Raw genomic sequence first — 20,246 nt, 5'->3', positions numbered from 1 at the left:
TACACCCTCAAGAAAAAGAATACACCCTGTTTTTGGTCTGAAATGGGTGTAATATGCGTATGTCCCGCTCTGCAGGGTGTAATTTCGAGAATTGGTGTGAAAAAGGTGTAGTGGCCATCAAATTTCTAACGTTTGGCTACGACAGGTCTGGCAACAGTGTGCTGTTTACTCTGTGTTCTCCAGCTATGGCGGTTGGAGTTAGTGGAAGTTTTCGTGTTCTTTGGGGATTGTCGTTTGGTGAACTACAGGTCATTTGACCATCTGAGTTTAGTATGACACTGCAAGGATTATGGTTCCGGGTCTCGAACGGATGCAAGCAACAGATGCGCCGTGCCCATCGGATCGAGTAACTTGTCCGAGCGTCTTGCTGCAGCGTGCTGTTTGGTAAGTGTTGTTGGTGTTTTTTGTCTTGTCTGGGTGATTGAGGTGCCTTTGAAGCGGGTATTTTAAGATTATGTTTGAACCTTAAGTGAAGTGCACGGATTAGACCAGAGAACAGTGCGCGTCGTGTTGTGTCGTCGCGCGTCACATGTGGTCGTTAGGCAAAGTCAAGGGGTATAGGTAACAAACGAAGTTGGTGCAATTTGTGGTAGCAAGTAAGGCAGCTGGCAAGAGTCACAACTCAAGAGGCGAGAGGTAGCGGGCAATGAAACCACGAGGCCACAACCCTCTGATTTCCGGTCAGATGTGCTGAGTCAATGGCTGTGCGCGTCTTCTGAACAAGGCCCTGGCAAGTTTGCGTGTTGGCGATGTCAGAATGGTGTAATTGGTAATACACTTGACCAGAAATCAGAGGGGTATGGGTTCGGGTCTCGCTACCGACACTTCGCTGACCCTTTACAGATTGCAGCTTTGTAGGGACATTGGTCTTTTAACTACACTATGATTGTGTGCTTCTTAATTTCTACGTTATTTTAGTATAATCATCTGATTTTTAACTAGTCACAGTATTACCATGGTTTTGGCGTAGTATAGCTTAAGTTGCTTTTGCGCCAATAAAAATTCAATCATCATCATCATTTATCGATTGTCTTACTTTCTATCTTGAGCTGCTTGCATGTTGACGAGGGCTGTGTTTGTGTATACTCTTAATTCTTCTCTAGCCTCAGCCGTCTGCGTAACAGTCATGCGTAATTTGTATTTCGCCCTTAATTTGATTAAGATATTTCACAGTTCATTTTTTCTTTCACTACAGAGGCAGGACTTGGCCTAACCGTAATACCTTCATCTTGGTCAACATGTTGGTGCACAGTAAATTTTTTTACACCCAGTTTTGCACCAAATCCGTGTTTTTCTACATAAGCACCCCTTTTTACTCCCAGAGGTGTAATAAAAGGCGTAAAAAATAGCGTAAGAAAAGGTGTTCTGAAATTTACACGGATTTTTACACCTACAGGCAAATCAAATGGTGTTACTAGAGTGTGAAAAAGGGTGTAAATACCAAAACACCCTCGTTACACGATTTTTACTCTTTTTGCGCGAGTTAAAGGGACCATGAAACGATATTTGACAAGCCCACGATCATTTTTAATTAGTTCCCCTGTACTAAAGCATTCACTCTGTGAAATAGGAAGTTGAAAATCGTACAAATATCGAAAATATTCGATATTTACCACAGGCGTGAACAGCAGCTGCTACGGCCCGCCTCCGAGGCGAACTGGCCGTGACATCATACACAGAACATGTTGCCGATTCGCGGACGGGATTTTGTGAGGAAAGTCCGAAATTTTCAAACAAGCTTGTATACTTCGTCATGAAATATGTTTTAATTTGACTTGGAGACAAGATTGTAACTAACCGTTTACACAGAATCCTACGAGAAATGTAATATAGCCGTTGGCTGTCAGCATGGTTACCGGAGCACGTTTTCCCCTTTTAACTTCATCTTCGTCAGAACATACCTTCGTCGGTGACATTTCATGAGCTGCTGCGTACCAAACGATCCATAGACGCTGTGTCTGTCGCAAAACCTCTTCCTCCATTGCTGATAATTTGCCTTTCGCCATATTTCACGTGATTTCGACGGGAGATATAAAACGTCGTTGTTGTCCAAACCGAAACCATGCACCCACGTGGCCCGGCGGGGTGTGTCCTCCTCGTCGTTCACAGTTGGCTGAGAGGATTGGATGGCGATGACGTAAGCCCACTTCGAAGGCATATATCCAGCGGTCACGCCCTGCTATTTTTGTGTGATAACTGCGCCCCCGTTGTACTGAATACGGCCAAAAGTCGATGTGTGTACGATAGTGATGGATCATGAGAACGGTTTCCTGCAGAGTACTCAGATTTCTCGAAAATCATTTCATGGTCCCTTTAAGGGTGTTAAAATGGTGTTAAAAGACGTCAATGATGGTTTTGAGAGAAAGGCTATACTACCATCACTGGTGTTTTAGAAGGCATGAAGGAAGCACACACTGACGAGATATAGTGTTTATGGCAGGCCAAAGTCAGATGGTTGCAATTAGCTTCGTTTCGTTATTTTTCTTTTTTCCAAGAGGTAAACAGGCGTCGGTCCCCTGGCGGAAAACCCCGCCAGGGGACCGACGCACGTTGGAGTCGGTGGGCGGCAAGCCAAGCCAAGTCAAGGCCGTCGGCGCGGCGTTCGTTTTTTTTCTTTCGTTTTGGTTCGTTTGGTATGGTGAGGCCGCGTCCGTTACAGTGAGATAGAGCTTGTTTTTCAGCAAAGATGACAGACGCTGCGTGCCTAGTTGTGGTGCTTCATGCGGACATTAGACAAAAGTGCCTGCTTGAAGAGGACACTCCAACTGCTTTGAGGAGTGCTATCTCGGCTTCGAGAATGTTGGCGTCATACGTGAACGCCACTGACAGGAATCAGGTATGTTGCTTCTTGTGCCATACGCTTGAAGTATAACACAGAACTACACATGCAGAGCGTTGTGATGACTTAGTAACAACATTGCTGTCACCTCTAGGATCGGGATAGCGACTTCAGTGAGTGTTGAATTCGCGGAGGGCGATGAGATAATGCGGCGACAGTACCCGTCTTGCAACTTCACCGCCAGGAACGCTCGAAGGATTCAGTACGTATGAGTCGACTGTTATCCTATCTCTGCAATTTAAGCTATATTGTGATCATATAATAGTAGTGTTGCTGAGACTCTCATGCGTCCCTCGGAGCCCGCTACCATGTGTTGAAATAGCTTGTTTGGAAACTTAAAATTGCGCGTCGTTGTCGTCGCCAATGTCATATTCCTTTTTCCTTTTCTCTCGCCACGGCATTGTTCGACATTGTGCAGAAAAGGAATGTCAGGCTCCCTTCTGGTAATTCATGCTAGTAGTTCATGGTGAACAGTAGGATTCAAGGGGAAGACGTCGAGCACTGAAGTGTTGCCTATCAAGCAAAAGCTATTGTTTTCTGTTGGAAAATAAGTGTGTATTGGGTACATATCTGCTGTGCTGTGTGCACTTGGTGTTTTCTCACTGAAAACCGTAAAAATTCAAATTGGTAGTATATTTACATGTAAAGTTACTGAAAACAGTAAGTTGTGTTCCCTGTTGGGGCTTTTACAGACCTCCTTGCTGTCCACGCCCTGCGAATACTGGGTTCGTGTGTGAAGGGTTCCGAAGCAATAAAGAACATGTTTGTGCATTATGTAAGTATATTCCACTTATAATCATGATCATAGTCCTGCAATTTGGTAAATTTAGAGAGTACGCAGTGGTACCAGTGAATCTCATGGTAATTGAATTACTGGGTCGTGTAAGAGAATATCTATCACTATTTTTATCGATATTGAAATAGATAAGCTATGTATATAAACATTGACGTTTTGTCGGTTCAGAGACAGATGTCTTAGAAGTAGAAGGTCGAAAAGGCATGGTTATGCTCAACTAAGCGCAACGTACAAGTGCAATTTATTTGAAGGCTGATGACGTCGCACAAGTATCTCAAAAGCTGTTGATCTGGTACCGATATTTTTCATTGAATGTCCACTTGCATATCGATATACCAACAATTTCCAATATCGATGTAATATTGTGTTCATCAATATTTTTATCGATTCTCGATAATTAATAATTTTATCCAATCTCGATAATGATATATGTGCAAATATTTTTGATATATTTGCTCCTCTACAGGTTTTCCCGCACGTTTTAATCGAAGCGTTACTCAATTTAACCCACTGGTCCACCACATTAATAAAAACACCAACCAATTTAATCCAAACGCTACCCAATTTAATCCAAGCAATGTGTGTAAATATATTCCTTTATGGAAATAGACATGACTAAGACTTTTGTGATTATGCCAATGTACCTGATACCTGATATCCTTTCTGTTAATGTATCCTGAGTTTAACACCTGATCTGTCAACCCCTGGCTTTTGCAGTGTCTTATGACTGCGTTTTGTCGTTATGAGTTTTCATGACTATTTTCAGGATTTGTTCCAATAATTTATTATATCGGATTACTGTTGCTTCAAACAGCGTCATACAGTGTTTTATGACTGTCGACGGTCATATTGACATTTCATAACCATTTCCATGCCATGTGTCATGAATCGATTTTATGGGACTAGCGCTGCGTCGAACAGTGTGATAGTGTTTTATGAGTACCGATGGTCATTATCACATTCCATGACTATTTTCATGATATGTGTAACGAATCAATGTTATGGGACTACCACTCTTTCAAACAGTGCGATACAGTGTTTTATGACTATGGATGGTCATTATCACGTTCCATAACTATTTGAATGACATACCATGAATCAATTTTATGGGACTACCGCAGCTCCAAACAGTGTCATATATGTGTTCTGTGACTACTGACGGTCATTATGACATTCCATGACTATTTTCATATGTGCCACCACGAATCAGTTTTATGGGACTACTGTTGCTTCAGTGTCATAGCTCTTTTCTGACTATCAATGGTTGTTATGACACTCCATGAGTTTATTCATGAATTGGGTCATGACTATGCTTTGTCCGAACACCGTTTTCCATGCCGTGTTGTAAATGTTTTATGACTTCAGACGGCTGTTATGATATTCAATGGCCATTTTCATGGTTCTGTGTCATGAAACGTCGTTATGGGGCTATTGCTGCTTCACACAGTGTCATATAGCGTTTTATGACTACCAACAGTCATTATGACATTCCATGATATTTTCATAATATCACTATGGCCTGACTCAATGCAACTCAGCTTCTTCAGATCATGTCATGCAGTGTTTTATGACCATCTACTAACATCTTAGTGACCATTTGCAGTCATAAAAAAGTGTGTGACACTGTGTGAAGGAGCAGTATAGCTGCATACAGTCATAACCCACATTATGAAAATAGTCATAGAATGTCATAATGGACAACTGTAATCGTAAAACAATATATGGCAGCGTTTGAAGCCGTGGTAGTCCCATAACATTGATTCATGGTACATATCATGAAAGTACTTATGGAATGTATATAATGACCGTCGTTAGTCACAAAACACTGTATGACACTGTTTGAAGCAGTGGTAGTCCCTTAAAAGCAATTCATGGCACCATATCATGAAAATAGTCATAATGACAAAAAGCAGTCATAAACACCGCATAACATGCAAAAGCCAGGGGTTGTTGGATCAGTATTCATAAACTTGTGATACATTGGCGTAACCATGAAAGCCTCAGTCATTACAATTACCATGACGGAATAACACAGAATACTTTTACATATCTTGCTCGTATTAGACTACATAGCGTTTACATTAAATTGGTTGGTGTTTGGATTATTTTGGTTGTCCAATGGATTAACTTGGGTAGCGCTTGGATGAAAGTGAGTGACCAGTGGATTAAAATGAGCGAGAAAACCTGTAGTAATTACACAACAGTCGTACAAGTATGCAGTTGAGGCAGTGTTTCCATTTGGAAGGCACAGTCCCATTGCATATGGGAACTGTATGAACATCTCAGACAACATTTGTCCTAGATGATAACAGTTCTCCAATTGTTATGCAAATTCCCTGAGGAGTGAAAGAAGGACGGGGTCATATATTTGTGTACTACAATTCTATCCAATGTTCAAGGCCACACTATTCACACCATACGCATTCCTAAACCTGTGTTTCCCCTTTCATAGGATACACCTGTGCCGGTGACACCGTGCATCATGTTCACTGGGAGAAGCATTCAAGAAGCGGAGCATATGGCCCTCTATGTCGGCGAGTAGCGCCTTCTCAGAACCATCGACCTTGACGAGGGCTTGGCTGCTATTCTTGAAGCTATTGGTTATTTCATATTGTCTACAGTTCAAAGCCGCACCGTACATCTTGAAGCCTGGAAGAGCGGTGCCTGAAAGTGAGTGACTCTCGTGCAAGAAGCCCCGTGGAACAATTTTTTCAACAGTTATGGAAAAGAGCTTGTGAATGCTTCGAACATCTAAAACATTTGCTACTTTAACTGACTTGTAGTGAGCCCCCCCCCCCTCCCCCCCCCCCCCCCGCACACCTCCCAAACAGGCAGCCATTTCGTCAAGGAATTGGAAATTCTTCGGAAGCACGGGTGTGTTCTTTCTTGTTCTTTGGCACTGAACTCTCATAAGCATGGGGGATTACCTTTCTTCTGGCAATGTAGCCGTCCATTTGTCAACATACCTGGCACAGCGCATTACATTTAGGAAATTGTTTTGGGTATTCTGTGCTTCCATTTCTAGTCTTTAGTATGTGCTCTTGTTAAGAGATAGTCTTCTATCCGTTTTCCTTTTTCTTTTTTTTTGCTTGCCAGAAAAGCTGTTTTCTTTTGTAAAAGCTGTTTGCTGGCTGTTTTCATTACCCTTTCGCATCAACGTGCTATATTTGCACTAGCATTCTTATTTGGTGTACTGGATCTGTAGTGGTGCCTTATGTGGATTTAAACATTTAATATGCCTTTTCATCTTATTTTGTGTCTCATTGCTGCTGTTTCAATTAGTTATGTCATCAAGGACTCAGTTCTGCTTTGCCTTCCTTCCACATACTGTGCATATTGTTCCACTCTGGGCAACGTTATAAGGAATTTAGTTTCACATGTGTACATGCACTTGTACTTCGCCAATAAACATAACTTTGTCGTCATACATTGTTCCAGGCATATTCCTCACATTCAGGCACGCTGTTGAGCTGGTCGGGCTATCCTTCTTTTCCAATCTGCGGAACACTAGTCCTCCAGTGACCTGCCATAATGGCCTTCTATTGCTCGTCTGGTGCGCCAAAAATCTCAGATTATACAAGGTGACAAGCCGAGGCCTCGCAAGATTTCCGTAACCAGCATGTGCAGCTATGCAACAACCAGCTCAACAGCGGAGGTCCGTGCAATGCCGCGTCCGAAACACTCCATTGTAAGGGTGTTTCTTCTGCAAAACACCCCTTTCAATCGGTGTTTTTGGCAGCTTACACCTTATGGAAGGGGTGTTTTGTGCACGTTACACCTTTTGAAAGGGTGTTTTGTGCTGATTACACCCTTTTAGAAAGGTGTAAAAAATTACACCCTGGTGTATGGTGTAAAATTTACACTGATATGAGGTGCGCTATGGGACAAACCATTTACACTAAAAAGGTGTAAAAAAATTTACTGTGTGGACACTTTTATGTTTTGTATTGTGCTGTGACTATTGGTGTTGTTATTGCAGTGCATGCAGCGTATTATAGGTAATCCGAGTAAAGAATATGCATGTTATTTTAACCGTTGTGTTTCTGTTGCCCTCGGCACAACACCCTTACTGAAGGGTGTTGTCTTGCCTGGGGGTGTAGACATACACCAAAAAGGAGTCAGTTAGGGTACCGCTAGATTACACCAAAAGAGGTGTTCAGAGAACACCCTTTCTGAGGGGTGTAGTTTTGCCAGAGGGTGTATATATATACACCAAAAAGGGAGTCAGGGTATCGTCATATTACACCCAAAAAGGAGTTATATTTTTTAGAGTGCGGTTCGCCACCGGAACACTGGTTGCAAGGTTGACCCCGTTCCAAAGGGAATGCGTTTCAACGTGTTTTACCAAAGGGATTAGTCCAGTGGCCGACCCGCACTTCCGCGAACCCGGATTCCGAAGACCGCTGATCGTACAAATTTCACGTCTTTGCTAAGGCCACGGAGAGCATGGAAGTGACGAAAACTGTCACTGACGTGGGGCTCCGTTGCTGGGGCGCGGACAAAAGTTGAGAGACTGACCACGGTTAGGTCAGGAGAGCCTTTTACGTATTTCACACGTTGGGGTGTGGGTCAGTTCATGTAGAATATGCACCCGTCGAGACTGACGAAGGTTAGGTCAGGAGAGCCTTTTACGTATTTCACACGTTTGGGAGTGGGTCAGTTCATATAGAATATGCACCCGTCGAGACTGACCAAGGTTAGGTCGAAAGACGTTGGAGAGTGGGTCAGTTCATGTGGAATATTCACCCGTCGAGACTGACCGAGGTTAGGTCAGGAGAGCCTTTTACGTATTTCGCACGTTGGGGAGTACGGTGCGGTGAGCAGGTGGCAGGTTCACGGTGACGATTATTCCGGCGTGAGGGCAGTTCCTCGTACGAGATGCCCTGTGACGAGTTGGCCTCCTTGACGAGTTCACCTATGACCAGTGAGCCTGTGACGACCGGGCTTGTGACGAGTTCTCCTAAACCCCACCGTTAAAAGGTACTAAAGTGGAAGATTTCTCCTCGCGGCATGAGAGACGCCGTTGCCTTGAGAGCAACACAAAGGAACCGAATCCGCCCGTTGCGTCGTTCGTGACATATGATCCATAGAATAAAACGCCGTTTACCCTTTCCCTACTTCTCAAGAACGGCGGGTGTGCTGCACGGCCTGTCATTGGTTGCCTCAAGCGATTCACCCAATCATCGATCGAGATCCCGTGATGCGGCATCTTTCGTTCCGCAAGGAGAAGTCTTTGTACATTACCGCCCCTTTTAAGAAAGTAATGCTCCCAGTGTGAGGAAAAAGCAAGCAGTGGATAATAAAAACCGGTTGTATTCCGTGGCCGTTGGGTATCTACTCATAACCTGGATTGGGATTAACTTGGATTAACTACATAAGTTGGATCTCACGGGAGCATCGAAAACAGTGCTACACAAAACACTCCGGCACCTAGTGTTTCAATCTCATTTTTTCCACTTAATTGGTCCTCACATCAACACAAAGAAAGCATCGCCAGCGCTATTTCTCACTTTGCTTTCCTACTACGCAGTTACCGCGGAGAGGAACGTTGCAAGATCAATGACACGCATGGAATGCGCATGTATGTGAACAGGAAAAAAAAATATTCCCGCATCTGCACAGTACCCGATTCTGTATTAGTAATTTATGGCCCGCAGATGTATCTCGTGTTGCTTCCATAATTGATGTGACACAGACGCTGCGACGGAGGGCATCTTGGTATAGATAACAGTCAGTGGATCTGACGGCTGGTTCACGTCGTCATGCTTTCTATAGCACCACTGGGTCACCATATCCGCAATAGCAGAAATTGATCTGTGGTAATTATGAAAACGTCAGTGGCTCGTTCATGCAGATTCAGTCAATTGATTGATTGATTATAAAGTCGAGGTCTACGGATCCACAGGTTTAAGTTTTGACAGTTTTAGCAATGATGAGCTCCGCAGAGTTTTGCTGGCTAAGTAGCCACCACCACTGATTTCGTGATTCTACTCAAAATGTCTGTGCCGCCAGTGACGCGAGGCTACACTTTATACGCTGAACTTCGCCGCATAGCACGCTGTGCGCCAACCATTGCCATTAATGATGCGGTTATATCGCTTCTGATTCGAAGACAGAGGTGGGCGTTCGCCCTTTTTATGGCAATTACCATATATCCAAATTGCCACCAAAAAAAGGCGTACGCCTCGAGCCCCCCTCCCCCCTTTCTCTCTCTCTCTCTCTCTCTTCGAATCTGAAGCGGTGACCCTGAGATGAGAGCGCTGTGTTTCAGACGCCCGCTTTTACAAAACATGTAGAGATACTCTATCACTCACGTTCCAAGTTGCGTTGCGCTTCGCTCAAACAACACCGCCGAGTAGCTTCCTCCCTTTATCGCCATTCCTCATTCAGTAAATCTTTCTCGAGCCTACCGAAAAAACCTTTCCCATTTTTCACCTGCGTTCTCGTGATTGGATAAAAACGAAACTTGGATGCTCCTCTCTTCAATTGTGCTTTCTTCTCGGCTATAAAACGCGAAGACGATTGCCTATGGTTCGATTGCTTCATTCACTTTGTTTCCCAATGTCTCGTTTGCGTAAAATGGAAGTGAAAAGAATACTTGTATTGCTTCGATCCAATCGCCGTTGTACCCTCTCGACGTGAGGTGTCGCACCCTGCACGCTTCGATATTTGTTTACGTGCAGATTTGTTGCAAAGCTTTGATCTATTTTTACTTACTACGTACTCTGTTCACACCCTGGGATGCAGAGGCGGAGAGTTTTCATTTTCCCAGGGGGGGCAAGGGCGCACCGCGAAATAAGTACTGTGGAGGGGGGGGGGTATGTTTATTAAGAAAAAAAAAATAAAGGTAAGCCAGATGGATATCGGTGTGTTATTCCAAAAAATGAGTGAAATGGGGTAGACAAAAAAGGCAAAGAAAAAAGAAAGCAAAAGGAAACAAAAAGAAAAATGAAGAACACAAAACTAAAGCTGAAGAATCACACACTCTGGCGGGATCTTATGATGTATGCAGAACCGGTATAGAAATAAGAGGAAGAACAGAAAAAAAAGAAAAACAGAGCGAACGTAAACAGAGGAAGAACAGGAAAAAAAAGAAAAACAGAGCGAACGTAAACAGTGAACATGTGCGCATTACGCCTTTGAAAACTGACTGCAAAAGGAACAAAACGCATTGAATCCTCGGTGTTTGACCCGAAATGCGCGCAATATTATGAATATGGTCAATGAAATGGAGCAGCGGGAGTTGAACCCGCTCCCAACGGATATGTGTTCCGAAGATTCTACTGTTCCACCTCACTGGCAGCTGCTGGTACCTTTTCGACTGCTTCATTTCATTGATCTGATTGCTTTGGGCGAAATTCAGGCTATGTGTTGTGTTTTTCTTTCTTGTCTTACTTTCTACTGTGATAAGTATGGTGGGCGGATACATATTTTACAAATTGCAAGATGCATTTTTGGGGTTGGTGCCTCTTCGCTTTTTTTACCCGGGCGCGCCGAGCCCCAAAGGTTGGTGTCAGTCTCTTAGCGGGGCTTCCCCTGGGCAAGGGCCCCTGCGCCCCCCCGCAGTCGGCGCCTATGCTGGGATGGTAGTTCTCATTCGAACACAAAACAAGAACAATAGATTCCTCGCTGCTCCCGTGATGAACCATTGAATGACACTGGGCATTCATAACGGATGCACTGTTAAAACAGATGGTGGTGGTGGTGGTGCGCTAGTGCAGAAAGAGCTCGTCGTTGTCGGCCTCGCAGAGGTGGGCAACGTCACGACTAACGCTCTGGGGGGGAATGTGTGTTCTGGGCCGACTTTTAAGGGAACTGTGCCAACATATGCCTGACAGCGTCTGAGGAAAATCCAGGAACACCCCCAGACAGCACAGAGCGTCACCACATAGCACGCTCATAACCAACCATCATTCTGTGTCCTGATTTGTTGAAAATGGGAAGGAAGTGCCTATCCGGGTGTCATTATGCATGTCCCAGATAGGCTCCTCCCCCTGTTTCTAATAAATCAGGGCACAGAATGATATCATTGGGAATGGTGGTTGGCTATAGGAGCGTGCGATGTGGTGAAGTTCTGTTTTAAAAGTGTTGGATGGAAAGAAGGACTGCAACATTGGAAGTAATTTGTATCGTCATCGTAACCTCGTCCTGGTAGTGACGTTAGCTTTGAGTCGCCATACTTCAAATCAACAGAGGAGAGACTACTTGAGTTCTCACTGCCAAGGGGAATCTTCTGTCCAATTCGCACATGGGCATCACGCGCCTAGATAGAGGAAGATATTGAAACTTAAAGACATACTTGCAGCATTACTAACAAGTAAATGCGTCCGCTTTTCTCAGTATGTGCAACAAAATTTCTCGCGATGCTACAACAAGCCCTTTGCCGCGTTTCTCCACAAAATGAGGAATATAGGTACTGCACACAACATCCCATGGGAATTCAAATGCTCCCTATCTTCGTTGTACGTCATATATGACGTGCATCACAAACAATTGGTGTACGACATGTACAGCAAACACCCACGCGAGCCAAGCGGACGCCCTGCATCATTAGTGCACACAATATTTATAGACGACCCGCACCGCTACGTCATCGACTGTGTTTCACCGCCGCGCAAAGCATGCTGGTAGGCTGCTGTCAGCCTTATCAGACTTTTCGGCACATCAGTCGACGCGTTTTTCCCGCTTCTTAACCACCACAGCAAAATATAACCTGGAACCGGTCTTCTCGTTACGTCACATGTTTGTAAACAGAGGGTCGTCTATAGGGTGCATACGTGATACATGATTTCGTTGACAGGTTAGCATGTAAACTGACAAGTCAGAGACATGTGAGGAAAGAGGAGGGCTCAGTGTATGGCACACAAATCGTCCGCGACAGGATTCGAACCTACAGACTTCTGATCCGAGTCAGACGCCTTATCCATTACACCACGCAGACGCCCTGAATCCATACCCCACACAATATTTATAGGGTGCATCCGTGACACATGACTTGGTTCACAGGTTAACATGTGAACATTCACAGTACATGTCTTCAGCACCTGTAATACGTGTAATGCAGAACCATCAGACATGGAATCAACAAATAGCCACGCGTATGCATCGAACAGTGTTGTATTACGTGGAACATACGTTACGGAAGCGGTTCATTGAATGCTTGAAAGTATACCCATGCATTAGTAGCAAACAATTTTCCATTTTAGAAGTACATTTAGAAGGACACTTCCAATTAGAGACAACAAACATTTTCCATTTATGTGTCCATTTTAGAAGGACACTTCCCCAAACACCTGCACCTGTTGCTTGATGGTTTCATATAGAAGCTGCCCGGGTAGAGAATAATATAGGTCTTGGACGTCTATGGACCGCACCTGCTTCCATTTAACTTGTGTCTCGTTGAGGTCCCTTATCACTTGTTCTGAGTTACCAATACCAAAAAGATCTTGTGTGGACAGTTGTTTGAGAAGCTTCTGTAAAAATATTCCTACTTGCTTCTGCCATGATCTCCTTTCCGATACTATCACACGGAAGAGGAACACTTCTTTATGTGCCTTAACTAAAAAAAAAGGAAAAGAGACATGTTCAAATATCTATCTTTATTATGGAGTCCAGGTTCCCAAATGCATATGACTGTAGAACTGTGTCTCTTCCACTGTTCTCGTCTTCGGGGGTTACCTCTGTGAAGTTTTTGTGCGTCGCGTCCTCCTTCTTTTTGCAATCTTGTTGATTACCACGAAGCCCACCTTCTTATCGTCGAGCAGAACCATTTTTCTTCTTCGTCACAATACTCGATCACCGAATTGAGATGTCCGATGGTTTTGCTCTTCTTTCGTTTCCCTGCTTTCAAGCCCGCTTGGACACTATTTTTGTGTCAAGCACAGCAAAGTCACAGCCAGTGATTTTCCCAGCACACCTCCACACCCCCTAACGCCCCCCAAAATTTGTTGAACACCCCCCCCCCCCACCACCACTACCACCACCACCACCAGGAAGTGCTCATGAGACACCCCTCTAGGGGAGTGTCATCCTGCCTGCCCTGTCGAGTATTCAAATCAAGCCTTGATATTTACGATGCCTACTGGTTTTGAACGCTGTGAGTAAAGCATAAAAGAAGTAACAGCGGTTTAACGTGGTTACACCGGATTATCGTGCGAGAGTACGATGCACTCGGTGGATCACGTTGCTAGATGTGTGGTAACTGTGCTTGTGAACGAGATATACAGGAACGAGACCGAGTGTTTTGCTCTCGCACTAAAATATTAATTTCATGAATGGTTCTGTGAATCGAGTACTCTGCTCAGAACGTTCGCAATTGCTTCCTCCGCATGTTGACGCTCTGATGAAGATATCCATCGAAGAACCAGATTACGCGACAGCAGGTGACGCCTGATGGCAGCACCGACAAGTACCACGAGTTAATAGATAAAGCTTTTGAAAAATGGGCCCGGAAACCAAGGAGGCTATGAAGGGGAAACTTACCGCTTCACATGAAGAGAACTGCTCTGCGTCATGTGTGCGTATGTGTGTTGTCTTTTTTTTTTTTTTTTTTGCGTTTCTCGTGACCTGTCCGCGTTTTCTGTTTTTAGCGTCACACAACGTTTTTACCAGAAATGAAGATGCTCGCAACCCTGAACTACCTAGGTGGTATTTTGAGAGCAGCAAAACAATATTCACCGTAAAAAAGCGTTACTGTTTGAATATTGAATGTCGCTACATTTAGTCAGAAACACAGTTGTTAATGGGCAAGTCTTCTACAGCGCATTTGTGCCCCCATTCCAATCCTACAAATCCCGATTCCCCAAAAACGGAAATCCTGGGAAAAGCCACTGGGTCACATCATACGTGACGTCATAGGATATGGTCACGTGGTTGTGACGTCATGCGAGACCGTCACACATTATGTCGCACCCCCTACAGATTTCCACCCCCCCCCCCTCCCTGGAAGAAAATCCTGGGAAAATCACTGGCCACAGCAAACCTTGATGCAGATCTCTCACTCTCCAGCATTCGCCTCTCAGCATATTATAGTTGCTTTTTATGACTGTGAGACGGTTGCATCAATCCACAGATTCCTAGAATATCTGCATGTATGAATTCCTTCTTTAGGGCTAGGGCTATCCCTGTGCTGCCAACACCACATACTGAAACACAAGCGCCAGGCATATATGCTGGTACAGATTGAGAGACCTCCATTGTATTGGAAAGACAGTTGCATAGGATTGAAACTTGGGGTAGTTGGTACTACTTCAAAGGTACAACAACGCGAAAACACAACACGGAGAAAGATGCACCACAGATTCACTATTGATGCACCGCTTGCTTAACGTCTGTGTCGAAACAAAACTTCCTGCCGCCACGCTCCTCCTTGAGACTGCCCAATATGTAGTAGTGCCATGTCACCATGCCATCAGGTGAATATGGCAGGCCTGAAAGACGGATTACGAATTCTTTAAATATGGTCATACACGGCGAAAGCAGGGAGGCTTTCTCATCATAATGCGTTTTATATTTTACGGGCTTAATAATGTCTTTGTCATGTTGGAGCAGTACACTCTTTTTGAGTTGTCCACGACGTTTTGTTGTGATGGCGCGCTCGACATCTATCGTTGTTCGCTGTTTGTCCTCTAGGCATTTAGTGTTCAACAATTGCACTCTGATGATTCGAAAAATGGTGTTTCGATACTTTCGTCCGTTTCAGCAGTTTCGTCAGTTTCAGAAAAGCAGTGTACTTGCTTCAAGGTCGTGACGAGGCCAACGCATTTGTGTTGCCTTCTGCGACCTTATACATTCATGCACTGGATGCAGTGATATGCAGGCACTACCGTAAGTGTGCTTTCATGCGACAGTGGAGGTCAATGGGTTTCACACCTTCGCTCATAAGGAAACCCATGACCGCTGCACTCCTTTGGCGCAAGCCTTCACCGGGGGAGCCATTTTTGCGCAGTTGTAACGTGGCTGTTACGTGCGCGACACTGGGGCTTCTAAAAACAACACACATATTTGAAGACCTAACCTATCATATGCAGCAATATTAGTGATTACGATACGGAGTACAGAATCTTTAATAAACTTTTGAGGTTATTTACTGAAAGCCCCTAGCGTGTTACCACGATCAACACAACAGAAAGCTTGTTATCAACCATCTGACGCCTTCTCCAACCATATCTCTAGCACTCAACTCACAGACACAGTTAGAAAGTGCGACGATATTCTAGCACAGTGTGCGCAAAGGTGCGTAGTTAACCGGTCTCGATCACGCAGGATCAGTGTCAATACTTGGACGACAAAAGTCCGTCCATTGTCATCTAGTGTGTCCCCATTCGTTGTCCCTGACAGCAACACTGTTAGGATGTCTCTATATTGTTCGGTCACCTGTCCAAACCTACGCTGAAGCGAACACTTCACATTAACAGAGAAAACTAAGCGTGTATAGCCTCTGGATATTTCAACGAATCAGGCATGTGGGTAGTGGAGGGAGGTCGGCGAATTATCTTACGAAATTATGAAGGCTACATGTTCCATGTTACATTCTATATGTGCCAAGAGCATAGACCAAGAGCTTGATTTCCTAACAAGCGCAATGTACTGGAAGCACGAGTACATAGGGCTGGGATACGGCTGCAAGAGACACCTGTCATCCGCCCTATATACTTGAACATTGAGTTCACTGTGCCCTTTGAGTTAGGATGTTGTTCCTTCTTCGTTACACGCGAATAAATCCGACGGCCCCACCACTATCAATCTCCGTGTGCTTCCCTATGCTAATGATACGTGCCTTAGAACTGATAGTCGGATAAAGCATGCGCTTGCTGCCTAGCCGCGTTACGGCTCGCTAACGATGGGAGCCATTACGGAAAAGAAGATCCCCTGAAGAGACAATGTCATTACTGGCAGCTTGCTCAGTAGCGGACAACTGCGACTCGTACGTTGTACCGATAAGTCGGATTCCCCGGTCAATACTACGCATCAGCTGCCATCCGAGAATGTATCGAAGAGAATCCTATCAAGATGGGATGGGTCTTAGAGCCACTCGATCCTCTCAGTGGCCATCGTTGATTAGTTGATTAGTGGCGTGCTATTCCCAAGCGCTCTACCTCGCTGTTTGGCGGCATATTGCTCGGGGCGATCGTACGCCTGGGACGATTTCACGGAGAAGTGTGCCAACGCAGACATTTGCCATATAGCGTCTGGGGAACAACCTAGAGAAAACGTATCATCTCCGGGTCATCTCCTTCTCCAGAACGACGACCATTACCATGACAGTCTGCGATTATATGGATGTAGTCAATATGATAACTTTATGAAATATTCGAGCCCATTCAACGTAGGCTGTATTTCGCAGAGAGCTCATTGTGGGACTACATATGGTTACAGTGTGACAACGCTTCGAAGGGGAGGGCCTGGATATTCCTGTTTGCGAAATTCCCAACCTCGAAATTCCCTGTCTTGAAGCAAAGAAAATTCTCGATTGCTCCGTAAGATGATATGTCGTGTTTTAGGAAATATCACAAAATATCCAATATCACGAATTAACCTCTCAGCTTCATGAGTTTTCGATGTCTGTCGAAGTCGTTTGAGCGAACGAAAGTCACATGTTAGGCTTTTAGACATTTTTAGGCAGGGCGCATACGACGGAACATCATGTTAGTTAGATTATTATCAGGTTAGTGAAAGTTCGGTTTCGCATTTTCCTGGGCGCCACTGTGCATTTTAGTCAGCTTATTTTCAGTCGGGGGACTATGAAACATGTACTTAGAGTAGTTTATTTTGCAAAAGGGATTTGGATCACTTTGGTTCGAGGTACAAAACTTCGAATTAAGGTGAATGTACATTACCACGACGACTTTCTGATGAACAACACCGAGAAATCGAAGATGGCATCTTCTGACATGAGTAGTGTATTTTCTTAACTTCAAAAAAGTTGCAATTTTTATTATTTGCCCGTTAGATATTTGTAGAACATAATCGAAAACTCCGGTTAAGCCGTGAAGACTACCCCACGCTGTCGCTATCCGGTTAAAAACACCATTAATGCGTACCGTCGACTTATAGGTTTGCTAAGTTGACTGATAAGTCCGCCTTCTCTGCGCTTCTCACTAAGTGCCTGATCAAGCGCTCAGTCATCGGTAATCCATGGCGCAATATATTCTTCTTATTGGATAACAAAATCGCACGATCTTTTATGACTTGCGCTAAAGTATTCCCTCAGGAATGGGCCTTCTTATCGCTTATTGGAAAGGATGGCAGGTCATCGGCAAAGAGATCAGCAAAAGTTGGAGAACATTCTGGTATAGAATGAGCCCGGAAAACTTGCGTTGGGAAAGAAGTGCTCACGGAATTTCTTATATATTATAGATATTGCAGAATTTACAATAGACCCTATAGAAAACGAAAGCGCCGCGCATCGGAAAACTACGGCGACCCTCCATGGTGAAGGCAGCACGGCAGTTTGCGCGGTTGCGTGCGTGACATTTCTCGTTACCTTGCACCGTTTGGCTTGAGTTTTCGGTTGAAAATGCCAACACATTGGCGTTACTAACTCTATACAACTTGCGACGCAGGCAACTATCAGCTTTCCAGAATGTCTGCGCTAACAGCGTATAGCGTGGCCATACCTGGCGTTCGCATGATTGTGAACGGATCCTGATTCGACGTACGACTTTGTGACAAAGTTGTACGCCCGTCTTTTCTGCCATTTAGCCCTGCTGTTCTCTGCAAACGCCCGGACCTGTCATCCGAGATCGCTGGCACCACAGTCAGGTCGTTAACCCACCCAGTGGCGGGAACTGTACCGGATGAGGGTAGCTGTAGTTCTCTCAAGCAGTGCATTGTGTATCGTCCTGCACAACTGTTTCCACATTTCAAACAGCATTAACGTGTAGGGCTTACGACACTATATAGCACAACAACGAAAACGATCACAACGGAACTATGCAGCCGCCTTCACGATGGCGGCAGCTGATGACGATGACGGTGTGGCTTGTTATTACACATACTCCCTGTTGCATAATTGCATACATGTTGTATAATTTGCAATTCATAATTGCATAGGTATTGCATAATTTACGATTCCATAATTTCACAGATATTGCATAATTAGGAATTGCGTAATTGCATAGGTATTGCATAATTAGCAACTGCATAATTGCATAGATATTGCATAATTCGCTATTGCATAATTGCATAGATATTGCATAATTTGCAATTCCGTAATTGCATAGATATTGCATAATATGCAGTTGCATTGATATTCCATAATTTGCAATGCATAATTGCATAGATATTGCCTAACTTGCAATTGCATGATTGCACAGATATTGTATAATTAGGAATTGCGTAATTGCATAGGTATTGCATGTTTTGGCATCTGCATAATCGCATAGATATTGCATAATTCGCTATTGCAGAATTGCATAGATAATGCATAATTCGCAAATGCATAATTGCATAGATATTGCATCATTTGCAATTCCATAAATGTTGCATAATATGCAGTTGCATAGATATTGCATCGTTTGCAATTCCATAGATGTTGCATAATATGCAGTTGCATAGTTATTCCATAATTTGCAATGCATAATTGCATAGATGTTGCATAACTTGCAATTGCATAATTGCATAGATATTGCATAACTTGCAATTGCATGATTGCAGATATTGTATTATTGCATAATTCGCTCAGTTGGCCAGTCCGCCAAGCAATGGGAGCCCGCCAGTGAAGAACGTGCAGCTTCTGAAGTCACATCTAGTTCCGCCGTCGGGTGGCCGGAGTCTCTTCTTTTTGCCGTTATTCTAAGCAATGATCGGTTGACACCCCGCATTGTGAATGTATTAGCACCCAGGTTTGCATTAGAGATGCTTACAGAAGTTTCCATGATCTCGTTGCCTCTTCATGGTCTCTTTAACGGGACTGTCGCATCCGTCTCGGTCGATTCCGAAACCACAACGGCGTTTTACTCGTGCGTCATCGTGATATTACTACCGCTGGGGCTTCCTTAGCTGCGGAAGCAGTGGGATTCTTTAGAATTCTTTTATGTAACATGCAAGCTGCTTTTGGAAGATACATTTGGGCCAAGTAAACTGCGAAGGTCCCACACAGCTGATAGTGCGGCAATCGAACATGATGGTCATAATAATAATAATTTTCTTTCATTGAGTACAGTAACCGAGACAGGCTGTACAGTTGCAGCATAAGGATCACTATACTCGCGTTCAACCTACATTGTTAGGAAGAAAAAGAACTAAAGTAGTCCTGTTGGGGGCTTGACGCATTGCTTTCGTTGCATGCTTCAGACTATTATGAACGAGGGGACTGATTGCAAGGATCTGTTTGCATGCGGCGGAGTAAATTTCAGATGAGGGAACTAAAATACGTAGTAAGTCTATAATCTAGAAAACTAGATAGGAGGTGGGATTGATCCCTACCGCCGACTGTGCTGTCTGTAATTTTCCGCGGAGTTCCTGCCAGTCCTTCCAAACGGACTTCCCTCACACAGGTCTCCCTCAACGCGACCCAGGGCGCACACGTACACACCACCCCTATCTTACACTCGCACGTCTATGCACCACTCATGACCGCACTTGCTTCGTGGTTTTGACAGGAAATAC

General features: G+C 44.3%; 2 long non-coding RNA genes across 2 annotated transcripts in view; both read left to right on the top strand.

Annotated features, from left to right (window-relative positions):
• The window catches only part of LOC135390002 (uncharacterized), a 78,256-nt gene that overhangs the window by 34,754 nt on the left and 23,256 nt on the right, over positions 1-20,246 (top strand). The window lies entirely within an intron of this gene.
• LOC135390001 (uncharacterized) lies at positions 2,950-7,060 on the top strand. Its single transcript, XR_010421653.1, has 3 exons — positions 2,950-3,041; positions 3,532-3,614; positions 6,088-7,060. It is a non-coding gene; the product is annotated as an uncharacterized LOC135390001 (long non-coding RNA).

This window comes from Ornithodoros turicata, chromosome 3, assembly GCF_037126465.1.
Source record: "Ornithodoros turicata isolate Travis chromosome 3, ASM3712646v1, whole genome shotgun sequence".
Classification (NCBI taxonomy): Eukaryota; Metazoa; Arthropoda; class Arachnida; order Ixodida; family Argasidae; genus Ornithodoros; species Ornithodoros turicata.
This window is presented reverse-complemented; position numbering and strand designations above follow the sequence as displayed.